This window comes from Apis dorsata, unplaced genomic scaffold, assembly GCF_000469605.1.
Source record: "Apis dorsata unplaced genomic scaffold, Apis dorsata 1.3 scaffold_73, whole genome shotgun sequence".
In the NCBI taxonomy this organism is placed as follows: domain Eukaryota; kingdom Metazoa; phylum Arthropoda; class Insecta; order Hymenoptera; family Apidae; genus Apis; species Apis dorsata.
Window position 1 is genome coordinate 2,126,396 of NW_006263371.1, and position 7,557 is coordinate 2,133,952.

A 7,557-nucleotide genomic window follows, 5' to 3' on the forward strand; every position below is an offset into this window, starting at 1 on the left:
TATCGATGCTTATGACAACTTAAAAAACATTGATTCGATTCGTTCTAAATACATTCGTCTAGTCTTTTCACATGGAAATCCCCTAGACGACACGCCCGAGTTAACCTAACGTAACCTAAGATGCGTTCTCCTCGCACATCAATTTTGCAATCTCGCGATAACGATTTCGTAGATTAAGATCATTAAACGTTATTCTGCAATAATTTTCTTCTCCATAAAATGAATTTCCGTGAACATTGGATTATTTAATAGTAATCACGTCGCATGGGGCATTAAGTGAAAGTAAATAAATTCGTTGGTGCGCTCCGCGGGGAATACTTTCTAATTTTCTTCCATGGATTTTGTTGGTTTTCGAGATCGATCGGCAACGAGATGAAATTCTAGTTGTATATAGTAGATCGGTGATTGGGTAGATTTTTTTCTTTTTTTCTTTTTTTTTTTTTTTTGGTTTCTAAAATGATTTTTCTTTTCGGTTTGTAAAATGGATACATCGAGATACGAAATTTATTTTCGAGCTAGGATTCGAATCGGTTTTTGGGATTGGATTTTTGTAGAGGAGTTGTCGATACTTGTTTTTTTTTTTGGAGAATCGAATTACAAGAGAAATTGACATCCTTTCTTGTTTGCAAAATTTTTGGAACGATTGGAATCCGTCATTTTTTTCAATTTCTTAGATGTAGAAAATTTGTATTCGTCCATTCTAATTGAAAAATAATATTATCTTTAATCTCAAGTAAAGTGTTGAGCGATGATCAGTTATCAAAAATAATTCTTAATTTGGTGTATAATGTATTCAAATTTCTGAAACGTGTTCGAATATGTTTCGCCAAGATATTTCGTATTCGAAATATAAACGAGCACAGTCACGAGATGGTGCACGTAAACAAAGAGCATGTCAACTTCGTATAATTTTAACCAACACGAAAAACTAAACTACTTTCGATCTTTCTTCTATATTCATGACATTCGCCCATTTTTCTTTTTTCAGATTTTAATAGTTAAAACCAAACTTCTTCGATAATTTACTACACTTTATTCAAAATTAAATCCCTTATTTAGATTTATTTCTAAGCTTTCGAAGGATATTTTCAATAACGAAATTCTCATAGGGAATTTGACGCTTATTAAATTAAAACTTTTATTTATATTTCTTACAATATTTCGCGCAATATTATCAATCGTTATGTAAACTTGTAACTGTATTTAATTAATAAGAGAATAATATCTTGCGTTTCCATTTATTATTATTTCAAACAGTGTATCATTTAGAAGTGTTTATAAGCGTTAAGTTGAAAGGATATCGTTATACTCGTCGACGATCAGTTTCAATCTGTTGCACGTATTACGAAGTCGCAACAAGCGGAAAATCTGAAGAACAAATACTGGCAACGGACGACAAATGGGAAGAAAAATGCTTGGAATCGGGATTGGATAGTTTTCATATCTGAATACGTGTTCGTTCTTTCGGTGTTCTATGATTCTTTTGAGGTTAAAGCGATCGAGTCACCGGACAATGTATTACAACGCGCGCTGTAAATTTGGCATGCTCTCTTTCAAGAATTGAGATTCGTAATTTTATCACGAAACATTGGAATTTATGGTAATTCGTTTCCTGAATTTTCGCTCTTGTGACTCTCAATTGATTGTTTGAGAGACAGATCTTTCGCTTCGTGTATTGTTGTTTGAACTTGTTGAATTATTATTCGCAATAATATTAATGTAATATAATATTTTAATAATTCGATATTTCACACGGTAATAAATTTTAACCCTATACAATTTGCATCGAATATAAATCCTTATAAAATCGATCAACTGAAACGTCTCTTTAAATTTTGAAAATTCTTTTTAAATCGTCTAAAACGATTTCCCTGAAACCATCCATCTAAATGTTCAAGCTTCTATTTTGTTCTCCAAATAGTAGAAAACCAAGAAAACCAGCCATTAGTTTAGCAAACACAACGCGGTGGACATTTCGATAATAAACTTTCTAATTCGTTTTAATCGAAAAATAAACCGAAAGTGCCGAGTGCAAACTGAAGTTAACCAAGAATCCAAGCAAAGAGGAAACTCGAGCAAACAGGGAGCACAGTTTGTTGGGAAAAAAAAAAAAAAAAAAAAAAAAATGAACACAGTCTGTTCTCGATTGCGTAACGAAATCGATTGCCAACTTGCTAACAGGAGTCACGAACTCGCATTTTTTCTAATTCGACGACCCATCCAAGTACCCAACGCTTAGCTTACGTAATCCGTGGTCCCGGAGGACACGACTTCCTGCCGATCCAACGTGGCAGGAATCGTTCTCAGTTTCGAGAGAATACTTCTAAATTCTCCTAAATTTTTCTATTTCCTCGATCTCCAACGTATGTTGCATTTTTTTTTTTTTTTTTTTTTTTATGTCTCTTAAGAAAGTGAAATTGGAAAACTTTGCAGAGATTAAGGGGATAAATCTAATTTTCTTTATCCTTTAGCTAAGGAGATAAATGATAAAACTTTGAATTCCTTGGGCAAAGGATAACAGATTTAGAGAAATTTTGTAGACAATTCTTGTAACATGGATGCAAGAATGCGAATATTCAATTATAATATGCTCTTTTTCTTCAATTGAAATGTATACTTCTCGTTTTTTTTTTGTTGTATTTTTGAGACATCGAATATTGAAATAAAGAAAAAGAGAGATAGTGTCCATGTGTGATGGTAGATTTATGGTTTGATATTTTTGAATTTGAATTAAAAAGCGACGAGAGAAAGAGATAAAGGCGATGAGAATGAAAATTGTTCTAGAATTCATCAATTTCGAAGCTCAAGTGCTTACTTCATACATTATTTCAAGATGTGGTCGTAAAATACGTTGCTATAGAGATTGCGTTTCCAATGTGTTTCATGTGAAAGAAATGCGTAGTATCTAGAAATATGGATGCAAATATGAGTCTACATTAAATGATCCTACAAGTATAAATACATACACATTCTTTTTTTCTAATTGAAATATACGCTTCTCCTTCTTCTTTTTTGTATTTTCGAAATATTAAATATTGAAATAAATAATAAAAAAGGAATGGAATTGACCTCTGCGAACCACAGAAAAAAAAATGTACACAGCGTTGAACATTGATTACAATAAACGTCTCTTCTTTAAAAATCTTATCTTATTGCGTTGGAAAAATTAATTTGCAATTTATGATATCTCTATTCGAATAAATTGTATTATACATCTCTTTCATCTTTGAAATTGGAAGGGCTTCGATGTCTTTGGAAAAATTGAAGCTTGCGAAATATGTCGTAATTAATTTCATCAATTTTAGTTTACAGGGTATCTCTAGAAAAACTCTAGTAAAATTTAATTTCGAGTAATTAACTTGAAAAGAGAGACTATGACTGCTCTAAAGCTCTTCTAACGTACGATTACTTTTTTTACTAGTCAGAAGCTTTTGAACTAGTAAAAGTAAAAAGTGCTCTGACGACATTAATGAAGACAGAGAGTAAGAGGATCGGAAAATTACTTCCAAAATTGTTTTAAAGAGTGAACAAGAACTTCAACATCATCAGGATGCATAGGGTTCGCATTTCGAACTGACGAAACTGCAGAAATTCACCAATAAAACACGTATATTAATTTTAGATGGAAACGAAAAGCAAGCAAAAATCCGATTATGGAGAGAAGAAGGCTATTTTTAACGCTTAAGAGTTCATCGAGATAACTCGTTAAAATTTGAGCAAATGGAATACATGTTCGAAAGAAGGAAACGAATTTCTTTTAATTTTTGGGTAACGAGCCCAAATTTTCGCTAAAAATAACGATTTCGAGCTTTTCGACGACGAAAATTACAGAGATGAACCGAATCCTATGGAAGAATTTTTTTTCTCTATGTCGAAATTGTTCAATGTTTATCAACAGATGAAATCGTCGCAAAATATTTCTGGATCCGAGCATTATAATTCGTGCGGATGAATCAGTACAAATCGCATTAACGTTATGCATAAGTTGGTGCAAATATTTTAATGAATTCCACGTTTCGATTTGTGGAGTTTCTGCAATTGGCATGTTTCGATGGATTTGTGAATTACAGTCGTTTCAAATGCAATCAGTGCGATCGTTTCGATGCAAAATTCGGGAATATTCGCATAATTTTGGCCGTGATACGCGTATTATTTTAATATTAATAATAACTATAGTTAGATATAGATGAAACAATGTAAAATATAGGTTATGTTCAAGTGTAAACGTATAAAATTTTGAATCTACTGATCAATTTATGAGAAATATTAAATCCCTTGCAAATAAATATAATTTATATATATATATATTTATTCTATTTATAATATAATTAATTATTTCTCATTATTTAATTTACATAAATTACGTTTTACAACAAGATTTGAACTTTTTCTTTATATTCGACAAATTCGATTTCAATCGAAACTAAAGTTGGAAGAATAAACACGGGAAATTTTTATTTAATTATTTTCTGGGTAAAAAAATTTTAATATATGAAAAAAGTTATCGTTATAGAGATTTTAAATATATATGTATATATACACGCATAATCAAGCAAGTTATATTATCCTGAGAAGTTTAATTTGCTCTATATAATAAAAATTACCGATCGATAATTGTTACTATAAAAATACATAACGCGTAATAAAATTACTCCGTTCTTTAATCGATTTAATAAATAAAGGGGAAAAACCGAATGGTGTTTTATTTGCGTTTAAAAAATTGATAATAAAATTTCGCGCGAAAATGAAAATTGAACATAATTTTCAAACGAAGGAACCGGAAGCACGGATAATGAGAGGAAGTTAACGAAAAGACTTCCGCGAGAAGAGAACTCTCTTCTTTATAACTTCGAACAATCTCGTCCTGATCTTTGCACAATACAAAAGACTCGCTACGTCAAATAATTTCAACGAATGAACGGGGCTAATAACTAATTATTCTCACTTAGTTTAGAACGTACATACTGTTGTAAAATTAAACGAATATCACATTTGTCGGAGAAAAAGAAACTTATGTTATACGTATCGTAAAAATATCATAGAAATATTTTAACGTTTAAAATATAAATATATTTTTAAATATATCGTATCTGTAATACGAAATTATTTGTAACGTAGAACTTATTTTGTAATATATACAGAAAAATTCCCAACATAAAGTTTTTAAAAATGAATTATTCATCTCATTGCAAAATATTACGAGGTTACTTTTCTTTATCTTTGCAAATTTGTTTTCTTTGGTATTGCGCGATTATAACGATGCGATTCGAGAAAACATTATAAAAATTCTATTCACTATTGTCACTTTGTTTGAAATATTATTAAAACAGGCAAACTAAAGAGGCATTACATTCATAAGAATAGATTCATAAAGATCGACATAAAAGATTTACCTTGTCATCACTTTACATATTTGTATTATTCAATATATACTACTTCCGGTTTCTTTCACGTTCATGTGATTACGTAGTAATTGTTGAAATTTTGCGATTACGTGACTCACAGCATTGATATTAATATTCTAAATATACTTATAGATTCATATATATATATACTATAAATTTTAAATGATAAATAACGACGATATAATTACTGTCTATGATTTCGAAGATTAAAAGATAAAAGATAAGCACGCACACGAGACACTTGCTGAATGTCGCGATTTGCAATTATTTACCCAGCAACCCTTGCGAACAATATGGAGGAAAGGAAAAATGACTCGCGAGAGTGACAATACACCATTTACATTTACCAAATTATATAAAATAGCGTAAAATTTTCATATCATAAATAATTTTTTAATTTATGAATTAAATTAATACGCATATTTTATCGAATATTTTTCTAATTAACAATAATTTTGTGATAAAGTATAATATTTGACACTTGTAAAGATACCACAAATGACAGATCGTGGGAAAATTGCGCAACTGTATGAGTTATCACTCCCCTTTTTTCGGAGCAAACGAATATAACGCGTAGTATATGCATCTCGTTTCCCTTTCCTCCTATTTGCCGTGTCAGAAAAAAAGTGCTATGTTTCGCGCTTCTATCGGTCAACAAAGCCGAGAGAATGAGGATGAAAAAAAAAAAAAAAACGAACGCGTGATACAGACATAAAAGCCACGAGATACATGCTCATTCCACCGTAGTAGCTTTAAAAACAAAAGTGTCTCGCCTGCGGCCTATACAAAATCAAATAGAAACATAATTTTCACACTCACGTGATCTGTTCGTCCTCCGATTTTCTTCTCTCCTAATTAGACGCGCGTTCGCCGGTGTGTCAACACACACACGGCGATAGAAATAGGACACACACACTCAAATACGCACTACGCACAAGACAACGGCGGGATTCCGATTATAATTGGATTCTAATCACCACATGAATCATTAGAAAAGATAGGTTAAACGCGAAAAAATCGAACGCACGCCGCGATTCGAAGAACGAAGCTACAAATTTGATTCACTCTAACTGACTAGCTTCGTTTTTTTGACACGCGCGACTAACGAACGATTTTCAAGCGCAGGACACGACACGCGCATCAACCGCTGTACGCGACTGACTGACTGACTCGGCCGACGGGAGGCGCGCAGAGAGAGACAAGGAAAGAGAGTAAGAGAGCGACGAGGAAACACGACGAGGAAACGCGACGTATCGCCAGGCCGATTTTCGCCACTCACCGCTGTGACAATCGCGCGGATGGCTAGTGGTAGATGAATGAAAACACAACACGTCCTTTCAACCGCGTGCTTTTCGCGCGAATTTGCCCACCACCGATACACAATCACACAAACATGCAATCCGAACGACGAACGGCCCGAGCAAGGAGGCACGAAAACTACCCGCGCTGCGGCGCTGCTGGCTCGCTCGGCCCTGGCCGATCCTGCCCGAGTAAGTACGAAAGCGCACGAGTCGGAGCATCACGCGTCGAACTCTTTTAATTTACCGGGCACGCTTCGGTTTAATCCTTCTACATATTTCTTTATCGTTTCTTCGCGGTATTTAAACAGGTTGATTTATTGTTTTTGTGTGATGTGTATCGTGAATGTAATAGACAAATGGATTGGGGATGAATGGTAAAAAGTGAATGACGAATAAATGGTGAAATGAACGACAAGGTGAGATTGTATAATAATTATATAAATAATTGATGTTTTCAATTACTTACGATCTGATTGGAATAATATGTATGTATATGATGTAATTTTGTAAATAATTGCAATAATACTAGTGATAAGATAGAATAGTTGTTAAATAAATGTAATTCAAGTTAAGTTCAGATATTAAGTAGTATAGGTCAATCGTAGAAAATCTAGGTTATGTTGCACATTCTCGATTACAATCACATACAATTATATATGTCAAAATATCAAATTAATTATGTTATTTTCATTCATTAGCACAATAAAATTTTTTTACCAAAAGTTTTTATTATTTTTTGTAATTAAAATAATTATACTTTTATGTTTATAATTATAATAGAAATATAGCAATATAATCATGATATATATATATAGAATTACATCATACATTTTTTATATTATTTTCTTTCA

General features: G+C 32.3%; 1 protein-coding gene across 3 annotated transcripts in view; it reads right to left on the reverse strand.

Annotated features, from left to right (window-relative positions):
- LOC102675631 (cAMP-specific 3',5'-cyclic phosphodiesterase) overlaps nt 1-6,783 on the reverse strand; it is a 256,477-nt gene extending 249,694 nt beyond the window's left edge. The window contains exon 1 of one of the 3 annotated variants that reach the window (XM_006610344.2): nt 6,225-6,783. The gene's annotated coding sequence lies outside the window, so the exon portion shown is untranslated. The remainder of the gene's footprint in view (nt 1-6,224) is intronic. The other 2 variants (XM_031507976.1, XM_031507978.1) reach the window with 2 other exon arrangements.
- Between the last annotated feature and the right edge of the window lie 774 nt (nt 6,784-7,557).